Here is a 27,764-nt window from a genome sequence, read left to right on the forward strand (position 1 = left end):
GTGAGTAAATACCTCGAATATTCAAGTTGCAGGGTTCACAAACTCAGGGAAAAGGAGAATTTGGGAGAGGTCTGAAGAAGACAATGATGTGTTGAGTGTCTGTACTGTTAACGCATGTCCACAAGAAATAATTGTCATTTCCTTCACTGAACTTCCTAGTCACACTCTTTGAGTGTTTTTTCTTTTCTTTAGCTAAAAAAGCAAAACAGTGCTAGAAACTGATTTTAAAATGGGCTTCATTCTGCTAGATTGTTCATACCGATCTCTCTTGGCATTTTATGTAATGTTTTATTACGTTTGGGGCATCATTTTAAGAGAAATGGTAGAATCCAGTGTTCATATATAGCTTTGTTAGGCGGTTGTTGAATAAATCTAGCAAATCTGGTGGCTGTTTTGAATGTAATTATGAGTCTCTATCCTGGAGGTTGAATCTCACCATTCTCAGGAAGGGGTTGGTCTACCTGTCTGTCACTAACAGACCTGGGAGTCACTCAGCTGCTCTCGGCTCCCTGATCTTTAAATTGAGGGGCATGAAGGCCTGTAGAAATCACCCTCTGCTTTTCACAGTCATGAGCTTTTTTGATCTTCATAACAACCCTGAAAGGTAGGCAAGGCAGTTGTTAGTTTAACAGACGAGGAAATGGAAACTCAGAGGTTATACAACGTGTTTAAGATCTTAGAGCAATTAAAATAGAACACCTGAGACCAGAACACAGGTCTAACTCCAGAGATCCATTTTATTGCAGTTTGAGCATTTACAGTTCTAGTGGAATCTCCTACCTCACTTAATATGTGGGAAGAATAGAGAAAAACGTCCCTCAGTGCAAAGACACCAAGCTGAATACACTATTGGCCTGACCTCTTAAGGAATGGGTTTTGATCTTGTAAAAGAATGTAGAGTCTAACTCTATCAAGAGCCAGATGATTGACAGTTCGGGGGCGGGGGGATGTCACGGATTTGGGGTGAGAATGGGTTGAACCAGCCCCGCCTGGCTTTACATGGAGCACATATCATTGCTACCCCAGGTGGTTCCACACTGTATCGTATGCTCAAGCTTTTAGTAAAGGCCATGGTCTTATTTAAAAACAAAATATCTAAAATTTCTATTATGAGCTTCCTAAATCCCCGTAAAATGAAAATGCAGAAAATGCAGCATTTTCCTCACTCTTCTTCCTATGCTGACATTTTAAAATACCATTTTCCTATTTCTTTTCCTATCTTTAGAGAGGGAACTATGTGAATGCAGCAGAAAGAACCCCATTTGGAATTCAAGAAAACTGGGTTCTCAACCTTGCAACTCAGTTCTGCGACTTGGGGCAAGTCAGTTAGCCTCTCGGGGCCTATTTGTACACAGGAAATCTAGGGGTTTTCCTATCTAAGCTTTGAGATCTCTTCTAACTCTCAAATTCTATGATTCATTTCTAACTTAGGTTTCTCTTATTTAACGTTTGTTATTTGTTCTGTCGTGTGTTAATTCCTTCTTGTAAACCTAGTTTAATTTCTAATTGATAATATTCATATTATTTTACTCCACAATTACTAGTAACGGGATCCCCTCCCCGAGGGACTCTGCTTTGTTCTTCAGCATAAACTTTATATCACGGATCATATTCTGACAAGCGTTATAAATATCAGTGTGCTTACCAAGTGCATCAGTTAGAATGCAAAAAGCCAACTCAAACTGCCCTAAGCAATAAAAAAAGATCTGTTGATTCATCCAATTAAAATGAAATGAAGTATTAGTGCAAATCCAGGCAAGGCCTGATCAGTGTTCTCCATCCATTTCTCTGAGATTTTATTGACTCTGCTGATCTCTGTTCACAACTTTTAGTCTCAAATAGCAAGAGACTGCAGTGCTTGTGGGTCTCCTATTCATACCCAGCTGGGGCTCTGGGAAGAATACCCTACTATCTATTCTCTGTTTTAGGAATCAGGAAACTCTCCCGGCGCCTTCAGAAAACTGCCTTTTGCATCTCATTGGACTAAATTGGGTCACACAATCATTCCTGAACCAACCATCGTGGCTGGAGGAATTTTACTTTAGGCTTAGGCCTGGGTGTCTGAACAATTCTTTGGTGAGAGGGCGGGGCTACCATGGAACTGAGTCCAAACCCTAAACTACATCATGGTTTCATAACCTGAAGGAAAGAATTTTGGGGAGTCAGTCATTATATCCTGTCTATTCAACTCCAAGAACATGGAGGCTGATATTGCATCTTCTGACCTTCTGCATGCTGGGTACCTAGTTAATATTTGTTCAATTGAATTGAATTTCAGATAGTGGTGAAGACATAAACCAAAACAGAAAATAACGCACAGTTCCCCTTACCTCTTCCTCTCTTTTCTATTCTTGTAATGGCTGTTGTTCATCTTCCCTAACTTTCCCCACTATTTATATTTTACCCCTTTTATTTTTAGCCATAAGTTTTACTAAGTCTGAAGACAACCAAATATTTCCTGAATAATATGTCTCTGAATATGTATATTCTCTAAATACGAATATAAGCCTATTTGCAAATCTAGCGCTTAGAGTGTTGTTGGCAGAACTCTGAAAATCAGTTTTTCTTTTTTTTAATAGAAAAATGTACTATAGCATAAGGATTTGTTTTCCACAAAGCAGAACCATCTTTTTTGATTTCAATGATTTTGATTCTTCCATATATATATATATATATATGAAGAAAATATTAAATGAATAAGTAACAAATCAGACCTTATGGATTATATAATCCTCTGCCACTAAAACTCGAATTTACAACTGACAGGTCTACCTTAGAAAAGATAAGGGGTGTGGAAGGGGGTGGACATGCTTTTTTAAAATACCATGGTACCAACCAAGGCTGGAGCACCTGGGTTTATTCAGCCCCTCTCTCCCATTCCAACCCCTCCGGCAGCCCTGTTCTCTCAGAAGGTACACAGGGTACTGGGGCCTGGCAGGAGGTAACGCTCATCAATGACGAGGAATAGGGAGACCTCTAACGCGGGTAGCACCTCTCTTCCAAAACAAGACTATGGCAATTGCTTGTTCAGGTCCACACATCGGGGGATATGGCATCCAGAGCCACAGAACTTAACAACTCAGTTTATCCTTTACTGAGCACATACTCTGTCAGGTTCAACCACCTAAGATACAGTCCCTGTTCTTCAGGAGGAAAGGTGGACAAGGAAACAGTTACAGTTCAGCAGGGTAAAGTCAGTGGAAGCTGTAGCACATAAGAAGGGCACGTGGGTCCTGCAATCCCACTCCTGGGCATATATCCAGAGAAAACCATAATTCGAAAAGATACATGCACCTCAGTGTTCACTGCAGCACTATTTATAGTAGCCAAGACATGGAAACAACCTAAATGTCCATCGACAGAGGAATGGATAAAGAAGATGTGGTATATATATACAATGGAATATTACTTAGCCATTAAAAAATGAAATAATGCCATTTGCAGCAACACAAATGGACCTAGAGATTATCATACTACGTGAAGTAAGTCAGACAGAGAAAGACAAATATCATATGATATTACTTATACGTGGAATCTAAAAAAATGATACAAGTGGACTTATTTACAAAACAGAAAGAGACTCACAGACATAGAAAACAAACTTATGGTTACCAAAGGGGAAAGGTCCAGGGGAAGGGATAAATTAGGAATTGGGGAATAACATATACACACTACTATACAGAAAATAGATGAACAACAAGGACCTACTGTAGAGCACAGGGAACTATACCTAATATTTTGTAATAACCTATAAGGGAAAAGAACCTGAAAAAGAATATATATATATATATATATATATATATATATATATATATATATATATATATATATATATATATATTCTACAGTTGTGCAATGTGGCAACCCTAACCCATGTCCCATATTAGGCTGATGGAGAAAGGCTTCCTAGCAGAAGGGATATTCAAGCTGAGGTTTGAAGGAAGGAAGGGAGATCATTTGGACGATCCACACCAGGTTCAAGAGGGTGTCTGCACACACATACTGCAAACATCACCCAAGCCTTAAAGAGAAGTGTGGACGCACATCCTCCAGTGAGTAGATGGCAAAGGAGCACTCCCATCTCTACACGCTCTCCTATTGCTGGGTCAGAAGAAGGATGTGCTTATGGGCTGCTGGGATGTATACAAGCCTTGGGTCTTTGGGGAACTAGCTGGTACTTTATCAACAATTGTCTTCCTGAGTCCCTGCACATCTGCTAACACTAGAGAGTTTAGGCGGAAAAGAGCGTACGCCCAGGGCATGTCTTAGGGTGTCTTAAGACAGATTATCACTGTGAACAAAACAGGAATAATTAATTACATTAAATAGTTAATCCTTCCCCATCTTTGTAAAGTTTCACTGGGCTTGTGTTTGGCAGCCCACACTAGCCATAAAATTATTTTTAAAAGTGGATTAATAAATACCAAAACAATTCTGTTTGCCAGATATGTGAATTTGAGAAACCCACTATCATAATTCAAGAACCCAATTCAGCACAGGTTTTCAAAGAAGCAGTTGGATCTAAGTAAAATCAAATAAGTGGCACAATGCCTAATATACACTGATAGATATCTTGAATAATCTGAACTGACAGATATGAAAAGAGATCATAAAAACACTGGCAGTAAAAAATGTGTTATTTATGACATTTTTGAAGCCAAACATTGTAACATCGAATCATTATTAGAAAATCTGGAAACAGATTAAATTTGATCACTGGTTATTATCAGGTTGGTGACATAATTCACAGTCCTGCTTATATCTCTTTGGGGTTTGAAAATGGAATTGCCAGGGTTGGGCTCTTAGGATGCATACTTGAAAAGATAAATCATGGACTATGGAGTCATTTTTGGAATGATTTGTGAGATAAGTGCTTATCATACCAGAAGTATCCCTAAAGAAAGGACAATTTTTATGGAATACATTTTACCCCTGGATGAATGCCTCCTGCACTGTTTATTAGAACTTCCATGAGACTAGGTAAAGGCAGTATTTTAGGCTGATAGTGACAAAGTTATGTTCTTTGGGCTCGTAGGAGTTCATTTTGGTTTCCATTAATTTCTCTTTGTAACACTGTGAATCCGAAGAGGAGATTCTGAGGTCTCTGTTCTTTCTATACCACTATAGAAGTTGAGACATGTGAATAACGTCTGGGTAATGATTGTTCACTCCAAACCACGTGCCTAAGCAAACCACTCTAAATTCAACCACGAGTGTAAGAGTTTGGTAGTGACCCTGTGGCATCTGGACTAGTCTGAACCACAGTCGTCTATATGATGAACACGTTTCTCATTTATCACCAGTCTTTCTATTGCAAAACAGAACTATTCTAAATATCTAGTTTTGCAAGATGAGCTTCTTTTCAGGTAGATAAGTGCATATTGCTTACATTTACACAAGGCATTGATTGCAGACATGCAGATATACTTGAACTTCTACTCATCAATAAGTATAAAAATTCCATTATTGTCCCTTTTTAAATTCATATCCATCAACTCTGGTTAAGCACTCTGTTCTTATCACAGTACATGATCAAAGACACAGACAGTTAAATTTTTTATAACAACAGCCAGATTTGTTTGTTACATTTGCAAGATGATTTTGTGGTTAAGTAACAATCATTAATGAAGGCTTATGTCAGAATGTCAACCTTGAAAGGTCACATTTGAAAAATTCATGCTAGCACTAACTACTTCTGCTATCATTTATGTTAGACTGATAGCATTTTATAGGTGGAAGGAACCATAGTGATCATCAGGACACAGGTGAGGGAATTCCTCCAAAGCAGAACAAATTATACTGTTAGAATAGATGAAGAAGTGCTCATAAAACCACTACATCCATATAGCTTTCTGAAGCCACTCATCTGAACCAAACAAAAGCATTTTTTGCATTTGTGTGCTTTTTAAACTACCTATTGAAGTATAACATGTATTGAGAGGTCCACATTCCAAGATTCTGGCAAAATGCGGAAACGAATGGAAAATTCTAGCAGACCATTTGTATTCTTCAGAGGAATTTTCTACTTACTTGGCTCCCTTTATATCTTTCCATGGCTGGTATCTTGCTACATATAGGAATTGCGAGCAATTATTAAGATTTTTACTCAAAAGTCTGATTATAATATTTTTGTGTTGGGGACGTGACCGTATGTATGCTGAAACAACTAAGATATTTAAATTCAGTTAGAGAATAATGAGTTCTAGTCTATCTCCTTGGTATCAAGAGTCAGAATCTATTGAAAGGATAAGGCTGACATTTATATATACATGCCTGAGAATATACACATGTGCACATGTACAGATGCACAAAACCTACCAGAGACACAATAGCAGCAAATTACCCCATGAACAGTTCAGAAAATGTGTCTGGTCTGATACAGAATTTGCATGAATACATACATACATACATACATACATACATACATTCATACATATCTTTTCAGCCAGGTAAGGGTTCTGACATCTGTACAAGAGAAAAGCCTGTGGGAGGTGGGGAGAGACATAAATTGGGAGTTTGGGATTAATATATACACATTACTATCTATAAAATAGATAACCAACAAGGACCTACTGTATAGCACAGGGAACTATACTCAATATCTTGTAATAACCTATAATGCAAAAGAATCTGAAAAAGAACTTATATATGTATGTATAACTGAATCACTTTGCTGTACACCTGAAACTAACACAACAGTGTAAATTAACTATACATCAATTTTCAAAAATGGTTTAAAGAAAAGAGAGAAAAGCTTGTGATTTCTTTACTTTCCCTGTAGGTTATTATAATTCCTCAAGGAATTGATTACCAGACCAGGGATACCAAGTGTATCAGTTTGCTTAAACCACAGAAATTTATTGTCTTGCAGTCCTGGAGGCTACATGCCCAACATCAAGGTGTCAGCAGGGATGGTTCCTTCTGAAAGATATGAAGGAGAATTTGTTCCAGGTCTCTCTCCTAGCTTCTCATGGTTTGCTGGCAATCTTAGGTGTTCCTTGGCTTATAGATTTATCACCTCAATCTCTGCCTTCATCTTCACATGGCAGTCTCCCTGTGTGTATGTCTCTGTTGTCTACATTTCCCCTTTTTATGAGGATACCAGTCATATTGGATTAGAGCCCACTCTGATAACCTCATTTTAATTTGATTAATTACATCTACAACAATGCTATTTCCAAATAAGTTCACATTCTGAGGTACTGGGGGTTAGGACTTGAACATATAAATTTGGTGGAGGGACACAATTCAACCGATAGGACAAAGAAAAAGTAACCTAGCTGCCCAACAATTTTCTTGGGTCATGGAAAAGAAAAGGAAAAAATAAAAATAAAATATAATAAGAAAACCAAAAGTCCACTCATCAAAACTAGTATCCTGATTCACAAGAATATGTAGTGAACACCTACATGGAGTAGACACCCCCTAATCATGGAATTAATTGAAATTCCCAAGTGTTTTAATTTTTGAGAGAAACAAAAGCTCTCACATTGTACATCTAGTAAATGTGATCTAATATTTTTCACTAAGTGAAATGGAGCAAAACCATAGCATCATCAGAGCCATAGGGAACTCTAAAGACCATCTGGAGTCAGGGATGAAGAAACTGGAGCCCATTGAAGTTAAATGATTTAAGGTCACATGGCTAGTTCGTGGCAGATTAGAGACTGAAACTGTGATCCCTGGTTTTGATTTCTAATGCAATGACCTTTCCACTGATCCCAGAGTAAGGGGCTGATCATGCCCTACTACTCCAGGTTATAGATTGTCACCTGATCTATTGCATGCCTGCCATTAGATTTCTATTTGTAACTAAAAGTTGTCTAAACCACTAGCTGGAATTGAGGTATATAAGGAAGAAAAGAAGCAAATAGACTTCCACCACCTCTCCTCCAAACACAAGTCTTTGACATTCTCTAATGATTAAAGGAGTAACTATCAGAGCTTAAAGGGGAAATCGTACCTTTTCAATGGAGAGTTCCAGAGGACATTACTGAAAACAAGTGATCAAACGTAACATCACTAATAGGAGAATAATGACGTCATATGCCTCCCGATAGGATGCAATAGTATATAGATTCACTTACTAAATGTTGTCCCAAAGATAATCTGTATCTTATCAAAACTTTAGGATTAACCTCTAAATTTACAGAAAATACTGGGAATAAAAGAACAGGGTAAACAATACCATGAGAAACAATCAGACAAAGCTAGAATGTGGGACATTCTAAAAGTCAACTAGCTTAGTCTCTTCAAAAAGTCAATATTATTAAAAAAAAAAAAATACGGGAACTCTTCTAGATAAAAGAGACTTAAGAGAGATAACAACCAAAATGTAGTGTGTAGACTTTGATTAGATCTTAATTAAGGAAAAAAAAAGACACTGAAAAGACATTGCAGGGACAAATTTTAAAAACTGAACATGGATCAGATATTTGATGATATTTAGGAATAAATGGTTACATTTCTGTGTGATATAATATGGTAGTTAAGTAGGAGAACATCCTTATTTTTAGGGGTGAATTGTCTAGAAATCCACAGCTTACTTTCACATGATTCAGCAAACAGAGCAAATAAACATATTATCATAGATAAAGATGGCAAAATGTTAACAGTTGATTAATCTAGGTAATTATTATTTGAGTTACCTTGTACAACTCTTTCAACTCTTTTATGTGTTTGAAATTTAGAAAGTTGGAAGAAATAGGGTTAGGCTAACTTTTTTTTTTTTTTGCTCAATATTTCTATAACAAAAATAGGAAAATGAGGTGAATGAAAGACTCTACTTTCTTCAATAACTTCTATTGTGCCCTACACAATAGTAGGGGTTAAATAAATATTAGGGATTATATAAATGATTGCTGATTTTGAATTCATATGACCAATACTGCTGAGAGTTAGATTATCCTTCAGTAGAGGGCTGATTAAATAAATGATGGTGTGTCCCTACAATGAAAAAACCAAGCAACCATTTTTTTTAAATGAAGAAATTCTTTAAGTACTAATTTAGAAAGATCTCCAAGATATATTTTTAGCTGAAAAATGCAAGGTGCAGACAGTGTATATAGGCTAAAAGTTATGTTAATATATTTTCTAATATATGAATATACTATCCCTGAAAAAACACACACAAACCTTCCTACTGCATCTGTGAAAAACCCACAGCTACCACCATACTCAATGAAAGCTTTCCTGCTAAGATCAGGAAAAAGAAAATGATATGCACTTTTCACCCTTTCTATTCAACATTGTACTAGAAGTTCTAACTAGTGCAGTTAGGCACAGAAAAGCAATAAAAGACATTCAGATTGTAAAACAAGAAGTAAAACTATATCTATTCACAGAAAACATGATCTCATATATTGAAAACACTAAAAAAAAAAAAAAATCCACCAGAAAAACTATTGGAGCTAATAAAAAAGTTCAGCAAAGTTGCAGAATACAAGATCAATACACAAAAATCAATTGTATTTCCATACACTAGCAACAAACACCCACTGGGAAGGCAATAAAAAAAATAAAAACAGAAAATACTGAGTGTTGGTGAGGATACAGAGAAATTGGAACCTTCATACACTGGTGGTGGGAACAGGAAATGGTGCAGTTACTGTGGAAAACATCTTAGCAGTTCCTCAAAAAGTTAAACATGGGGCTTCCCTGGTGGAGCAGTGGTTAAGAATCCACCTGCCAATGCAGGGGACACGGGCTCAACCCCTGGCCTGAGAAGATCTCACATGCCGCGGAGCAACTAAGCCCATGTGCCGCAACTACTGAAGCCTGCACCCCTAGAGCCCACGCTCCGCAACAAGAGAAGCCACCACAATGAGAAGCCCACGCACTGCGACGAAGAGTAGCCCCCGCTCACCACAGCTAGAGAAAGCTGCACACAGCTTGCACAGCAACGATGAACCAAAGCAGCCAAAAAAAAAGAGTTAAAGAGGTACCATTGACCCAGCAATTCCACCCCTAGGAACATATTCGCCTACACACAAACTTGCACGTGAGCGTTCACGGCAGCATTATTTATAATAGCTGAAAGCAGGAAACAACCCAAATGTTCATCAGTGGATGAATGGATAAAAAATGTGGTGTATCCATACAATGGAATATTACTGAGTCATAAAAAGGAATGAAGGTCTGATACGTGCTACAACATGGATGAACCTTGGAAACATTACGCTAAGTGAGAGAAGACAAAAACACAAGTTGCCACGTACTGTATCATCCTATTTATATTAAATGTCCAATGCAGTGGTTGTCAGGGAGTTGGGGGAGGGGGAATTGGGAGGTGTATAAAGTTTCATTTTGATGTGATGGGGTATTCTGAAATTAGATTGGGTTGATGTTTGCAAAACACTGTGAATATACTAAAAACCACTGAATTATATACTTTAAGATGGTTAAAACGATGAATTTTATGTTTTATGTAAATATGTTTTACTTCAATTAAAAAAAATTTTGTTTAAGTATTAGGTGGCTTCCCTGGTGGAGCAGTGATTAAGAATCCCCCTGCCGATGCAGGGGACACAGGTTTGAGCCCTGGTCCGGGAAGATCCCACATGCCGTGGAGCAACTAAGCCCCTGCGCCACAACTACTGAGCCTGCGCTCTAGAGCCCGTGTGCCACAACTACTGAGCCCGTGTGCCACAACTACTGAAGCCCATGCGCCTAGAGCCCGTGGTCCCAACAAGAGAAGCCACCACAATGAGAAGCCTGCACACCACAATGAAGAGTAGCCCCCCACTCGCCGCAACCAGAGAAAAGCCCACGCACAGCAACAAGACCCAACACAGCCAACAATACAATAACTAAGATAAGGGACTTCCCTGGCGGTCCAGTGGTTAAGACTTCACCTCCCATTACAGGGGGTGTGGGTTTGATCCCTGGTCAGGGAGCTAAGATCCCACATACCTCTCAGCCAAGAAACCAAAACATAAAACCGAAGCAATATTGTAACAAATTCAATAAGACTTTAAAAATGGTCCACATCAAAAAAAAATCTAAAAAAAAAGGATAAAATAAATAAATTTATTTAAAAAATTTTTTTAAAGTATTGGGCCCCAGAGAAGGGAAGTGAATGAAGGGGGGAAAAGCATAGGAGGGAAATAGTCACTTTGTACACTCCTGTCCCTTTTGAATTTTGTACGACGTGAATTTGTAAAACACACAAAAAATGTAAAGATTTAAAAAATAAATTGCTGGGCTTCAATTTTTACTGACAAAAGGTAGTAAACTCCAGATCTGGTTATTAATGGATGATTAAACCAGATTTTAAAATTGCCAACTTTCAGAGCCTTTAGAAATAGGATAGCTTCTCCTATGTCTAAGCAGACATGATTGTTTCTGCCTATGGATCAGACCATCTCTCAAAGCCCCTTTCCATCCTACATTCTAGAAGATCAAGATTTCTGAGTGATGAGACTGGGTGGTATAATTCCCTTCCTCAATCAATAACAAAGGATAGTTACACATTATAAAGTTAACCCCATTTACCTCTGCCATGTTACTATGTGATGTGAATACCAGGCTGCTTCCACTGGTACCCATTCATTCCTCAGCTGAACTGGGCTGAAGTGTGTGTGTGTGTGTGTGTGTGTGTGTGTGTGTGTGTGTGTGTGTGTGTGTGTGTGTGTGTGTGTGTGTGTGTGTGTGTGTGTGTGTGTGTGTGTGTGTGTGTGTGTGTGTGTGTGTGTGTGTGTGTGAGATTTTCAGAGTCACTAAACATCAATGAAAATACAGACACCTAGACCACACTTAGACCCACTGAATCAGAATCTCAGTATCTTGGTGGGCAAGACCCAAGAATGGGTATTTTAAACCACTGTCCTACTCAAAAGAAGTGTAATGTTAGAAGCAGGTGAAAAGAGTTCAGAGGTGGGAGGCGCCTTACTTAGCTTTCATATAACTAAAGGTTCTACCTCTAGGACAAAGAGTCAGCCATTTACCAGAGGGATCTTTCCCAGGACCTTGCCTGCCTCAGGTCTTAAATTTCTTCGTTGCAAGGAGCTACTCCCGTGGGTTAAAACAAGGTAAAACAGGGGCTTCCCTGGTGGCGCAGTGGTTAAGAATCTGCCTGCCAATGCAGGGGACACGGGTTTGAGCCCTGGTCCGGGAGGATCCCACATACTGCAGAGCAACTAAGCCCGCGCGCCACAACTACTGAGCCCGTGAGCCACAACTACTGAGCCCGTGAGCCACAACTACTGAAGCCCACACGCCTAGAGCCCATGCTCTGCAACAAGAGAAGCCACCGCGATGAGAAGCCCATGCACCACAACGAAGAGCAGCCCCTGCTCGCGGCAACTAGAGAAAACCCTTGCGCAGCAGCGAAGACCCAATGCAGCCAAAAATAAATAAGTAAATAAATAAATTTTTTAAAGTAAATAAATAAATAACCTAATTTTTTAAAAAAGGCAAGGTAAAACATTAAGCAAATATCAGTTCCTAGGGTCTCAGTATGAATTACAGTATGAGTTTGCTTTCAAACCCATTAACTGACCGCAAGGCTCCTAAAGGCCAGGACACATAAAAGGGAAGTTTTACTGTGGGGTTAAGACAGGGATGGGGTCACAGCAAAGCATCACTGATTTAGCCCAGCAAGTCAGAGAGACGCTCGTGAGTGTGCGTGGGGCGTGTGGGTGGGGTAGAGGTGACGTCTTGGGAAGTTTGCAGGAGTATTAGTTATACACTCTTTGTGTAACAAACCACCCTAAAATTGGTGACTTAAAATAACGGTTTAGTATTTCTCACAACTCTGTGGCTCATACATGTCTCACCTAAGCTCACTCCCATGGCTGCAGTCAGCAGGGGGGTCAGCTGGCGCTGGACTCCAGTGGGCTCAGCAGGGCAATGTCCTGGGCCTGTTTCCTCTCCTGATCTCTCACTCTGGGATTCTTCATAGCATGGTGGTTGCGGGGCAGGGTTGCAAGAGGCAAAGGCAGAAGAGGAAAGGCCTGCATACAGTCACTTCTGGTACATTCTGTTGGTCAGTGCAAGTGCCTAGACCATCTCAGATTCAAGGTGTGGACAAATAGTCTACCTTTTCATGAGAGCAGCTGTCAAATATCTTTGCCACGTTTTTCAATCCACCACAGGAGGCAACATGAAGACCCTAGACATTTAGAGAAGAGGCTTCAAATTTGATGAGGGGAAGTGAGCGAATATTGCTAAGAGGAGGTTCAAAGACATGAACACTGCCCAATGCAGATCTTTACCTTGGACTCACCTACTGTACTCACCTCCTTAAATCCAAAGGAGGGAAGAGCCAGACAATACATGTCTCTGCCTTTCATTAAATCTACGATAGCAATTTCTATTTCCCCAGTAAGGAAATTTGAGTTCTTAGCAACTCTAAACTGATTAAAGTCACATAAAATTTAGCATTCAAGTGCAAACAGAGATTGCTGGCTGGTCAAGAATGGGGATGGTCTCTCATACAGCGTCTAAGAATCTACAATTACTAAGAGTCATCATTTGGCCCCATTTTTACAGTGTTGTGCTTTTCACGTATTCTATCATTTAATCTCTGTCCTATGACAAAGGTACCATTACGAGTCCCAATTTATTAATGAAAACAAGGCTGAGGGAAGCTAAGAGAGTTGTTCAAGGTCACTTGAGCTGGTAACGGCAGAGCCGGCATTCACACCCAGGTAGGCTGACCCAGCTCCCACTCTTTTAACCACAACACCACCCTGCATTTATAAGTGTTTGTTGCCGATGATGATAATGTAGATGATGATGATGGCTTTGTTCTTTCAAAAACCAAGATATACGATGGTTTTCATTCTGCTTCTTGAAAAGAAATGATCGTGCAAAAAGAAAAACATCCAAAGAAATACCATACAAACTACTACTGATGGTCATTTTCCATGGGAATAAAGAAAACACCTATGGAGTGCTTCCTAGCTGGTGGTCACTGTTCTAGGTGCTTCTATATGTTGCTGTCTTTAAGGTACATACTGTCCCCAGGATACAAGATGAGAAAAGAGGGAAAACGGAGGTAATCAGACTTACCCAGGGTCACGCCACAGGTCCTGATTCTTAGGTTCTTCCTAAATTGCTACTTTTCAAAAGGATGTTTATAACATAGTTATGCTTTTCCTAACCATACCCTGTAAACAAAAATTAATTTGAAGATATTTTTCCAAAAACAGCCAAGCACAGGATTTGAACAAACACTGGCCAAGTTATCTTGTGAAGTTATCTTGATCAGAAACTTTCAGCCATTTGAGGACCAAAAGCTTCTCTGAGAATTTAAAAAACAAATTCCTCAAATTCCTCAAAGCCACCAAAAATGAAATATTCAGTAGTAATCTTTGATACAACCAGTTTACTTGCGAACAGACATAACAGTTCAGGGAACAGAAATTATTTCAGATCCGAAGTCCTAGTAGGAAAAGCTGAAGGAAATAAGAATTGCATAGTTATAGGGAAAACCTTAGGTAATTATGGCTTTTTTAAAAGGCTTTAGAGACTTTAATTCCCTTTAAAATAGAGAGAATGAGAGCCATTCAAAATAGAATTGTCACAGATAAAGCAAGGCATATCAGCAATATTAGGACAGATTTTCCTTCCCATTCTGCTCAGTTAAAAGGTTTCTATATTGTTCCAAGTGAACCATTTGTCTTCCAGTGAGCATTGAGTATCAGACCCTATCCAAGCTACTGATCACGTACGTTTTACACAGCATAAAATTCACTCGTATTCAGTGTATAATTCAATGATTTTTAGTAACTTTACCAAATGGTGCAACTATCATCATCAGTCAGTTTAAGTATAGTTTCATCTCCCCTAAGAAGCTCCCTCATGCCCACTTACAGGTGATCTCTGTTCCCAGTCCTAACCTCAGACAACCACTAATCTAGTTTCTGTCTAGAAATTTGCCTTTTCTGGTTATTTCATGTTCATACAATATGTGCTTGCCTGTGTGTGGGTCCTTTCACTTAACATCGTGTTTCTGAGGTTCTGACATAGCCTGTGTCCGTAGTTTGTTCCTTTTGGGGGCTGAAAAGTATTCTGTCGCATGCACCAGCCACATTGTGTTTATACACTCGTCAGTCGATGGACAGTGGGTTGTTTCTAGTTTGAGACTATTATGAACAAAGCTTCTCTGAACACTCAGGTGGGATTCTTTGTGTGGATACATGTTTCCATTTCTCCTGAGGAAACAGGTAGGAGTAGAACTGCTGGGCACATGGTAGTCTTATGTTTAACTTTTTGAAAAATTGCCAAACTATTTTCCAAAGTGGTGTGGCCGGTTTTTGAGACGAGGAAGATCATTTGCTCGGAACTGGTCTAAAACCCAGCTGCTGCTTTCTACTCGCCCTCAACCGGAAGCACTAGCCTGCACTTCAGTGAGCTCCAGTCTGGATTACAGGTGTGAGGATAGTAAGGGTTAGGGACAGAACTGCTGGAGTCACCATGATAGCTTTCCCTGGGCGGAAAGACTTCTCCCTAGGGAGAGTTTCTAAGAAAAGTCATCATGGGCATGCAGAATTGAAAGGAACAGAAAATGATTCCCATATAAGGCAGCCTGTAGTAACTGTTTACTGGATCCAGAGTTTCTGTTTGGGATGACGAAGAGTTCTGGAAATGGATAGTGGTGATGGTTGCACAACATCACGAATATACTTAATGCTACTGAATTGTACACTTAAAAAATGGTTACGATGGTAAATTTTATGTTACGTATATTTTGCCACGGTTTTTTAAAAAGCAAAGAACAGCATCTGGTCACATCATTCCTTTGCATAAATCCTTCATTGTCTTCCTACTACACTCAATAAAATTCAAATTCCTTACTAAGGCCTATAACATCCTGCACAATCTGGCTCCCGCCCCTATTTCCACCTCTGCCATTCTTGGTCACTTTGGCCTCCTTTCTCTTTCTTGAATCTTGAGCCTTTCCTGCCTCTAGGCCTTTGCTTCTGCTGGTCCCTCCCTCCAAGGCACTTCCCAGTTCTCCTGGTGGACTTGGCCTCATCCTTCAAGCCTCAACTCAAATTCACCTTCTCAGAGAGACCCTCCTTAGGTAGGATCTTAGGTAGGTCTGTCTGTCTCTCTTCCTCCATGCTTTGTTTATTTCCTTCCTAGCATTTACTACAAGCAGTAATTATCTTGTACTATTTTTTTGTCTACCTCCCCCAATGGAAGTAAGCTCCATGGTAGCGACTTCCTTCTCTGTTTTGTTTACCTGCTACCCCTAGCACACACATACTGCCTAGTACACAGCAAGCCTTTGAAAAATATTTGTTGACTATGATAAATAAATAAAAAGAGCTCTCAAGTGTCAAGGAATGAGACTTAATTGCATTTTTAACTATGTTAAGCTTGCATTTAAACATTCATTTTGAAGTTGATTTTTTAATAAAAAATAATAGCCCTCACTGGCCTAGTTTCACACTAATGATTTTTACAAGACTCTTTCCCACATACAAGTGTGATATGGAAAAAAATAATCTGGGAAGATTTATTTGCCTTGTATAAATTATTACTTTTTAAAAACCACTTGTAAGAGTTAGACAAAAAAGATTAAGATATTTCTGAAGCTCCTTTACACACAAATTATATATTTTTAAAAAAGATCATAGAAAAAGGAATCATACACCCTTCTAATAAAATATTTTCCATAACTCCTTTGCTTAAAGTCAAAAGAATGAATACTAAATTCTAAAATTATAATGGGGAGTGGACAAAAAAATTCCCAGGAGAGATGGAAGAAAACTGAAATCACATATTAAAATTCTATAATATCTATGGAGCCTTCACTCTTGTATTCTGGCTACATGTTAAGTTTACTATTTGTAACAAAAGTGACAAATTCAGAATTACTTACCCAATGGCAATGCGCCTATTGGTCAAAACTGCAAAATGTAAGGAATCCACTCTAATTCCGATCCTCTATCCTCTGGGTATTCAGTGCTCGACCACTATGGCACCCTGCCTTGAACTGTCATCTAAGGCAGCATTCCATCATCTTGTCCCAGTTAAAACCTACTTATTCTATGTCCAATCCTTCAAGCCAGTGCTAAGGCAGAAAATCTGATAAACTAAACCATAACGATGTGTTAATGGAACCCAAAGCATTTATGTGCCACCACAGACTGTCCACTAACATATGTTAGCAGTGGCCTCTTAAAGACAAAGCTTTAATAAGAAGTCATGGCTGCATGGCTTCAGTAGTGAAATCCAGGGAGCACCGGAGGAGACAAAGATTTTAGACGAAAAAGCAGAGCCTGAGACACCCACAAAACACTGAAAGAGGAGATGACCAGTAGGTTTTTGGATTTGTGAGTCTGAGACTCAGGAGAGAGATTTGGGCTGGAAAAGAATAGACTTGGGAGCATCAGCCCATGAATGATCATTAGAACCAGGACAGCATGAGTACCTCAGATTGTCCAAGAAAACTGTGTCCAGTTAGAGGAGAGAATCACTCTTCCTGGTTTCTGCTGGCACCCTTTTGTCTGCCTCTCTCCCAGAGCCTGCTGCCATTCCGGCCACCTCCATTCTTTCTCAATTCAGCAGCAAGAGTGGTCCTTTTGATGACTTGATTCTTTTCCTCAAAACTCCCCAAAGACCACCCCCATCACCTTGAGAAAAGACAAAGTCTTGACAATGGCTTACAAGGACTACAGGATCTGGAGCCTGTTGTTTCTCTGACCTCATATCCTAGGGTTCACTGCATCCCACCACCGGGGGCATCCTTCCTTCCTGTCCTCAGACACCCCAGGCTCGCTCCTTGCCTTAGGGTTTTTGCACTTCTGTACTCTCTGCCTGGGATGCTTTTCACTTGTCCTATTTTTTTTTTTTAATTGGGGTATAGTTGTTTTACAATGTTGTGTTAGTTTCTACTGTACAGCAAAGTGCGGTTCCCGGTGCTATACAGCAGGTTCTCATTAGTTATCTATTTTATACATATTACTGTATATATGTCAATCCCAATCTCCCAATTCATCCCACCCTCTTTTCCCCCTTTGGTGTCCAAACGTTTGTTCTCTATGTCTGTGTCTCTATTTCTGCCTTGAAAACAGGTTCATCTGTACCATTTTTCTAGATTCCACATATATGCATTAATATATAATATTTGCTTTTCTCTTTCTGGCTTACTTCACTCTGTATGACAGTCTCTAGGTCCATCCAGGTCTCTACAAATGACTCCATTTCGTTCCTTTTTATGGCTGAGTAATATTCTGTTGTATATATGTACCACATCTTCTTTATCCATTCCTCTGTCTATGGGCGTTTAGGTTGCTTCCATGACCTGGCTACTGTAAATAGTGCTACAATGAACACTGGGGTGCATGTGTCTTTTTGAGTTATGGCTTTCTCTGGGTATATGTCCAGTAGTGGGACTGCTGGGTCATATGGTAATTCTATTTTTAGTTTTTTAAGGAACCTCCATACTGTTCTCCATAGTGGCTGTATCAATTTACGTTCCCATCAACCATGCAAGAGGGTTCCCTTTTCTCCACACCCTCTCCAGCATTTACTGTTTGTAGATTTTTTGCTGATGGCCATTCTGACCAGTGTGAAGTGATACCTCATGTAGTTTTGATCAGGCTCCCTGACTTCAAACTATACTACAAAGCTACAATAATCAAGACAGTATGGTACTGGCACAAAAACAGAAATATACATCAATGGAACAGGATAGAAAATCCAGAGATAAACCCACGCACCTATGGTCAACTAATCTATGACAAAGGAGGCAAGAATATACAATGGAGAAAAGACAATCTCTTCAATAAGTGGTGCTGGGAAAACTGGACAGCTACATGTAAAAGAATGAAATTAGAACACTCCCTAACACCATACACAAAAATAAACTCAAGGGGCTTCCCTGGTGGCGCAGTGGTTAAGAATCCCCCTGCGAATGCAGGGGACATGGGTTCGAGCCCTGGTCTAGGAAGATCCCACATGCCGTGGAGCAACTAAGCCCGTATGCCACAACTACTGAGCCTGCACTCTAGAGCCCGTGAGCCACAACTACTGAGCCCACGTGCCGCAACTACTGAAGCCCACGCAACTAGAGCCTGTGCTGTACAACAAGAGAAGCCACTGCAATGAGAAGCCCGTGCACCGCAACCAACAGTAGCCCCCACTTGCCGCAACTAGAGAAAGCCCGCACATAGCAACGAAGACCCAACGCAGTCAAAAAAAAACAAAAACAAAAGCAACAACTCAAAATGGATCAAAGACCTAAATGTGAGACCAGACTCTATAAAACTCTTAGAGGAAAACATAGGAAGAATACTCTTTCACATAAATCACAGCAAGATCTTTTTTGACCCACATTCTAGAGTAATGGAAATAAAAACAAAAATAAACAAATGGGACCTAATGAAACTTAAAAGCTTTTGCACAGCAAAGGAAATCATAAACAAGATGAAAAGACAACCCTCAGAATGGGAGAAAATATTTGCAAACAAATCAATGGACATAGGATTAACCTCCAAAATATACAAACAGCTCATGCAGCTCAATATCAAAAAAACAGAACAACCCAATCCAAAAATGGGCAGAAGACCTAAATAGACATTTCTCCAAAGAAGACATACAGATGGCCAAGAGGCACATGAAAAGATGCTCAACATCATTAATTATTAGAGGGATGCTTTTCTAGATACCCACAGGTCAGTTCCTTTCCCTTTTTTAAGGCTTTGCTCCAATATCATAATCTCAGAAATGCCTATTCTGATCTATTCTTTCTTTAAATTCCCACCTCCCCCTACCCCATACTCCCTACCCCCCGTTCTGTTTATTTTTTCTAAAACACTTATTAACGTCTAGTTTTGTAATGATTTATTTTATTATGTGTACACTTACAAATTTCTCCAAGGGCAGGGAGTTTTGTTTTTTTGTTTCCTAATGTGTCCCAAGTACCTAGAATAATGCCTGGCATACAGTAGGCTCAATATATATTAGTTGACTGTCAAATGAAATCTAAGAGAGAATCCTAAAGACTTGAACATTAAATGTTAGGCAGAAGATCAGCACCCACCTCTCCCCTCCCACCCCCTGCAAAAGAAATTGACAAGAAACTTCTTGAAAGACAGAAGAAAATTAGGAGATTATGATTTAAATGAATAAAAGGGAGAAGATGTTTCAAGAACAAAGAGGTGGTCAAGAGTGTCAAATGCTGACCAAGAGTCAAATGAGATGAAGACTGAAAGACATCTAGTGGATTTAGTAACAAAGAGTGTGTTCACCTTGGAGAGAGAAATTTCAGTGACATGTAGCTAAGACACATAGGAAAAATTTCAACAGAGCTTACTGACAGTTAAGAGAAAAGAAAAGAAAAATTTAAACCATGAAATCATCAAGCTTATAAAATACAGATATTAGATTTTACAGTTTGTTTCACTTGTTGATATATAACAAACCATCCCAAAACTTAATGATTTAAGACGGCAAAAATTAGATTATCACTCACGATGTGCGTTGGTTGGATTCACGCTGGCAGTTCTTCTGCTTCACGTGATGGCAGATGAAGTTGCAGTCATCTAAGGCAGCAGTCAGCAAACTTTGCTATAAAGGGACAAATAGTAAACATTTTAGGCTTTGCGGGTCATAAGGTCTCTGTCATGGCTATTCTACTCTGCCATTGTAGTGAGAAAGCAGTCATAGATAATATATAAACAAATGGGCATGGCTGTGTTCCAGTCAAACTTTATTTACAGAATCAGATGGCAGGCCACTTTTGGCTGAAAGCCACAGTTTTCTCACCCTTGATTTAGGGGCTGAACTAGGGTGACACATCCAAGGTGGCTCACTGCTGGAGTGCCTTGTTACTCCTCAGTGTGGCTTCTGCATGTGGCTTGGGCTGTTACAGCACAGTGGCTGGTTCCAAGAATGAAAAGCGGACGTTGACAAGGCTTCTAAGGTTTAGCCCTAGAATTTTCACACCAGGAGGCATGGTTCACTGGAGGCTACCAAATGTAACAGACAACCACACAACTCTCAGAGTTTTGATTATTAAAGCTGTGCTCCATTGCACATTCCATCTAGAGACCCTCAGAAAAGACTCGGTGACTTGTAAAGCCATCCTTTCCATCATCAATCCCTTTAAGAGTTCTTTTTTTTGTACCATCAACTAAAAGACTGTATGATTTATTATTTTAAGACAGCCTGAGGAATTATTTCCTTTCCATTAGCCTGGGAAACTCTAGGTCTCCTGACACCCACCCTTGAAAATGCAATTTCTAACACACTGTACTTAAGCTATAAAGCACAACCCATTAAACTTAGATGATGAGTATGGCACAAAAGGGGTATTAGTAGTAAGATGAAAACATCCATACTTAACTACTTGAAGATCTATCAGAGTGATGTTATTTTGCAAAAGTAAATGAATTATAATCTATATGTTCTGTATATTATATTCATATGTAATATATCATGTAACATATGCATATATGAACATATAATCTATATGTTCTATATGTAATCATAACTTAAGTTATAATCTATATGAATAAATATTCATTTACTCTCTCATCAACTTAAAAATTATTTCTTGAACACTTATTAACTGTTAGATCTTTACTAGGTTGTGGTGATTACAGCCATCACCTTGTTCTTAATGCAGGCTGATAACCTATTAGGTAACCTTGAGCATACAGTAAAACAAAGACTGCATGAAATCATATAATTGCCAGGGGACTGAAAAAAAGGGAGGAATTTAATTATCATAAAATTTTTGAACCACAGGAGAACTGAGTGCATATACATAATTTTAGGTTGATATTCTAGTGAACCAATATGGTTTGATGTATCCAGACTACTTTAATCAAATACTATCATTATATTGATAAGGAAATAATACTTGAATACCTACAAGAAGAACTGATTCTGCCCTTTAAAACTATGATCAAAAATTACTAAACATGCTGTCAGGGATGTGTGGTTGTATGCCAGGGCAACAAGACACTACCAGGTGAACATATCTCATCTTCCCCGTGTCAATTTTAGTTTAATATTTTGGGAGAAAAAATTTTAACTGATGAGGACTTTATAATTCTTATCACAATACAGTGAAATGACAAAATATTTTAAAGGCCTTTACAGGTGAAAATTAAAACAATCTCAATTAAAAAACAGTCAGGTGAAAGTGGAAATGAAAACCACAACAGGAGTATTTCTTAAAAAAATAAAGCACTATATATGAGAATTTATGGCAGACATTAGAGCAGTGATCAAAGGGAAATTCATAACCTCAAATACTTATATCCATAAAGATAAAAGAAGGAAAACAAGTGAATGACACCCTAACTCAAAAAGCTAGAAAAACAAAGTCAACCAAATAACTTAAGGAAAGCAGTAATACATATTAAAGCAGAAATTAAAATCCCAGAAAAATAAGAGAACTAATTAATAGATTAAAATGGTTCCTTGGGAGTGAGGGGCACACTGGCTAATGTAAAGAAAAAAGCATAGATATAGAAAAAAGGAAAGTGAGAAATGTCTTAACATGAAGGCAATTTTAAAAATCATGGAAGACTACATTGCACAATCCTACACAAACAAATTTGAAAACTTAGATGAAATGAATAACTTTCTAGGAATACAATTTTACAAAATTGACCCCAGTAGAAAGAAAATTCTTAAGCAGACATATTTCCATTAAAATTTTTAAGGACATTTTAAAGAACTACCCCATAAAAAAATCATCACGCTCAGATAGTTTCAGAGAGGAATTCTACCAAGTCTTGAAAATTGGAGTAATCACAATGCTATGTGAATTATTTCATAGCATAGAACACAGAAATGTTTAACTTTTGTATAAAGCAAGATTAACATTCCTACTTAAACCTAGTAAGTATAGCATATACACAAACTTAAAGATCAGTCTCACGAATATTGATACAAAAAAAACCCCACATAAATAAAACATTAGCAAACAGGATCCAATAGCATGATTGAGTGGAATTTATATGAGGAGTGCAAGATTAGTTTGATATTAAGAAATCCTTTAATATAATTCACCATATTAATATAAGAAGAACATTTGTATGATTGTTTTCAGTAAATGCTGAAAAGGCTTTTGATAAAATTCAACACTCATTCCAATGCTAAATAAAATAGGAAGATGGATATCTCCTTAACACAATAAAAAAAATACCTAAGTCTAAAAGCCAGCTTTCTATTTAATTGGGAAGCACTAGAGACATTCCCACTAAAGTCAGGTATATGGCAAGGATGCCAACTATCTCTACTACTACATGTTTAACACCATATGTGAGGTATCAGCCAATGCAATTAGACAGGAGGAAGCAATTTGAATTATAAAAATTGGAAACTGAGAAGTGAAACTATATTTGCAGATGACATGATATTATACTTGCAAAAGCCAAGTGGTTTAAAGATAAAACTAACTTAAATAAAAAAAGCAGTTCAATAATATAGCAGGATATAAAATTAACCTACAGAAATCAACAGGTACATATACACAAACAATGACCAGCTAAAAGGGGTAACAAAAACAAAACCCGATTTACAATAGCAACAACAACAAAGATAAAATATTTAGATATTAACAAGAAATGTGTAAAAGTTATATGAAGAAATCCCATATGAGCATTCCTGAAACATGTAAAAGTATACTTCATGGAAAGACATTTCTTGCTTTTGGGAAGTATCACCCATCATAAAGATGTCACCTACCCCTAAATTATAAACGTAATGCAATTCCAAAAAAAATACTAATAAGTTTTTGTTTCTGGCACTAGACAAGTTGATTCTAAACTTCATATATATTTTTAAAAATAAAATGCACAAGGATAGGTAGAAAAATTGAAAAATAAAGGCAAGGAGGGAAGACTAGCTCTAATAGCATTGAAACATACTATAAAACCTCTACAATTAAAGCTGTGTGATATTGGAGCATAATTTAGACAGACTAGCAGAAAAAATAGGAAGTCCAGAAACAGACCCAAGCATATATGGAAATTTAGCATTAGACTATGTATATTCAGGATAAATACCCAGAAGTGAGATTGATGGGGCAGAGAGGAAATATAGTTATTTTTAGATATTTAGATATTTTTAGATATTATTGCTTATTTTCTCATGGGCTCACCAACAGTGTGTCTTGTCAAGGTTTTGAATGTTTGCCACTTAGATAAATGAAAGTGGTATCTCAGTGCAGTTTTAATTTGCATCCTCTTATTATGAATGAAATTTAATCTTTTCATTTGTTCAAGAGCATTTTGCATATTTTTATATCTTCCTTTTTTATTTTATTTATTTATTTATTTATTTATTTATTTATTTTATTTTTTTGCGGTACACGGGCCTCTCACTGTTGTGGCCTCTCCCGCTGCGGAGCACAGGCTCCGGACGCGCAGGCTCAGCAGCCATGGCTCACGGGCCCAGCCGCTCCGCGGCATGTGGGATCCTCCCGGAACGGGGCACGAACCCGTGTCCCCTGCATCGGCAGGCGGACTCCCAACCACTGCGCCACCAGGGAAGCCCTATCTTCCTTTTTTAATGAAGGAATTTACATACAGTCAAATGCACAGATATAAAGTGTTCAGTTCAATGAATTTTGACAATTGAATACATCTGTGTACACACCACTCAGAACAAGATCTAGAATGTTTCTATCACTCCAGAAAATCCCCTTGTGTTCCTTTCCAGCCAGTCTTCCCACCCGCTCCAGAGGCAACCACTTTCTGATTTCTATCACCATAGATTAGTTTTGCTTGTTCTTGGACTTTGTGTAAATGGAATATACATTATGTGTATCTATTTTGTATATGTGTCTGATTCTTTTGCTCAATGTAATTTTTTAACAACTTTATTGGAATATAATTGCTTTACAATGTTGTGTTAGTTTCTGCTGTAATGTAATTTTTTTGATTCATTCATTAATCCATGTTGAGCATTAGTTCATTTCTGCTTATTACTGAGTACAATTCCATTCTATGCATATAACACAATGTTTGCAAAATTAAATTTTATCCCCCATATGGTTTCTTACTGTTGAGCAATGGAGTTGCAAATATGGAGAGGGAGAAGGACAGAATGAATCCTGGGCTGTTTGATTGGAATTGGAGCTATCAGTGTGAACTCACAGCTTTTAATATGTATAGACAGATGTAGAAATAACTACAGATATGTGTGGGTATATGTGTGTGTGTGCATGTATATACATAGATGTATTCCCTGGCTCTGATAGCACGGCCGCAGTGTCATACCAATAGTAATGAGTACACCCACTACCTATGCCTTGGTTGCTAAATACCATCCTTCGTGAAAAAGAATCAGCACCCTTTGGAGAAATGGCTGATTCCAGGGCTGAGACAGAGAAAGTACAAGGTCAGTCTGGAATATCTTCTGCCAGACATTAAGAACACTCTCAAAAACTGATGTAGCTATCTCAAAAGAACAGAGGAGGTGGTGTGAAGGAACTTTCTCTGGCCAAACTTCAGACAATATGAGCATCAAAACGCATAAAGACAAGAAGGGATTATAACACATTAAATTTTTAAAAATCCACAAGTCCCTACTGTTACTAAAAATAAAAAATAAATGTTGCATAGAGGGAAAGGTTTTTTAAAAGATAGAATAATACCAACTCAAAAATGTAAGAAGAAATGATAGAAATAGAAAAATCAACATTTTATAATCACCAGAGGAATAAATGATTCAGACAAAAGTCACCATAGTGTAGAAGGCTGCTGGAAAACAGGACATTTACGTGATCTCATGTGAATTCCTTATTAATTATACAGGGGAAATGTACTGTTATAATGGTGGACTCAGCAGGCACCATATTAACCAAGTGATCAAAGTGAACACTGCCAATAATTGCACACACCTATATCATGTGTCCCTCAGGGGATGCACTGAGAAGTACATAGTATTCCTTCCAAAAATGTTGAATCTCATCATAAGGAAAGAATCAGAGAGTTCCAAATTAAGGGACGTTTGGCAACTGGAACTTGGGCTCCAAAAATATCAATGGCATGAAAGACAAAAAGAGGAGACTAAAGAAATAAGAAAACCAAATGCAATGTGTCATCCTTGACTGGATCCCAGAGCAGGGGAAGGAAAAAAAAACAAACACTTTAAAGGACATTATTGATATACTTGGGGAAATTTGAATATGAGCTATATGTTAGATAATATTATTGCATCAATGTCAAATTTCTTGAGTATAATAATTAAATTGCGGTTACATAAGAGAATGTTTCTGTTCTTGGAGGTATAACCTTAAGTACTTAGGGATGAAGTGTCATTGTACCTGCAACTAACTCTTAACTCTTAACTCTTTAGAGGGGAAGAAAAGGGAAATATCTTTAGCTTCTTTTGTGTGTATCTTTCCATAGGTATGTGTGAAGAGACAGAAATAAAGTGGATGTGGTAAAATGTTAACAAATCTGATGAAAATGGGTGTTGATTGTACTATTTTTTTTAACTTTTCTGTAGGTTCAAAATAAAAATTTGGGAAAAAACATTATTTCTAAATTAAATGGATTCAATACAAGTCACAAAATATTTTTCGTTTCAAACAGGAGACTTCCAAAAGATGTTTAGACTGACCATGCTTGCTTTGAGCTATGACCCTAGACCCCCAGGAAATAAACACTACCTTCAAGGTCACTTCAAGGTGAACAGTCCTTCAATGGGGAGGTTCAAGGAGCTTGGTCGGCGGGGGGGGGGGGGATAGGATGCATCCCTTTGGGGCTGGCTGGATGCCTCAGTTCATTAGAATAGGTCAAGGTCACTGCTGGGAGTGAACCTGTGTTTCACCTCCACAGCCATCTCTTCCAGTTCTTCTGGCAGTAGCTACTATTCCTTCAAGGAACTGTGATTCCCACTCCACGTACTTCTGTTGGAGATGCCAATCATGGGACCCTGTTCCCTAGCCAAAGGATCAATAAGTAATCCAAGACTGGCCAAAATAGACCCCAGCCTCGTGGCCACAGAGATTAGCCCAGGGAAGGGTATGTGACGTAAGCTGGGTCCATCAGGCTCCTATCCTGATATTTTGTTAATGGATGCTTACCTTCCTCTGGGTTCCTTTGGACAGGATAATGAAAATCTGGAGCTGTCTGTTCCAGCAACAAAAAGAGTCGAGACTACCGCGCTCAGTTGCTGTGCTGTGCTACAGAGCGAGGTGCTGGCTTTGCTTTGGCATCGTTCAACTCACAGCAGCTCCGTGATTACTATTCCCTCGTGGACCTTGTGACACCTGGGTCACCTGGTCCTGATTTATAGTTGCCTCACCTTACCCTCGGTTTTTTTTTCCACTGTTTCAGTTACCCTCGGTCAACCGCAGTCTGAAAATATTAAGCGGTAAATTCCCAAAGTAAACAATTCATAAGTTTGGGGGGGGGGTTGTTTCTTGTTTTGTTTTTGTTTTTGTTTCACCATGTGGCTTGCGGGATCTTAGTTCTCTGACCAGGTATCGAACCCAGGCCACAGCGGTGAAAGCACCGAATCCTAACCAGTGGACCGCCAGGGACTTCCCAACAATTCATATGTTTTAAATCACATGCCCTTCTGAGTAGCGTGATGAAATCTCACGCCATCTCGCCCCATCTTGCCTGTCAGCCACTTAGTAGGCCTCTGAGTTATCAGACCTACTGTCGAGGTATCACAGTGCTTGTGTTCAAGTGACCCTTATCTTCCTTAATAATGGCCCCAAAGCGCAGAAGTAATGATGCTGGCAATTCAGATAATGCCAAAGAGACGCCACAAAGTTCTTCCTTTAAGTGAAAAGGTGAAAGGAAGGAAGGAAAGGAAGAGAAATCATCTGC

General features: G+C 38.6%; 1 long non-coding RNA gene across 2 annotated transcripts in view; it reads right to left on the reverse strand.

The window, feature by feature from the left end:
• Positions 1–27,764, reverse strand: part of LOC132496706 (uncharacterized) — a 134,275-nt gene that overhangs the window by 82,425 nt on the left and 24,086 nt on the right. For both annotated transcript variants that reach the window (XR_009533519.1, XR_009533518.1), the window contains exon 2: positions 20,432–20,526. This is a non-coding gene — a long non-coding RNA (uncharacterized LOC132496706). The remainder of the gene's footprint in view (positions 1–20,431; positions 20,527–27,764) is intronic.

Source organism: Mesoplodon densirostris, chromosome 10 (assembly GCF_025265405.1).
Source record: "Mesoplodon densirostris isolate mMesDen1 chromosome 10, mMesDen1 primary haplotype, whole genome shotgun sequence".
NCBI lineage: Eukaryota > Metazoa > Chordata > Mammalia > Artiodactyla > Ziphiidae > Mesoplodon > Mesoplodon densirostris.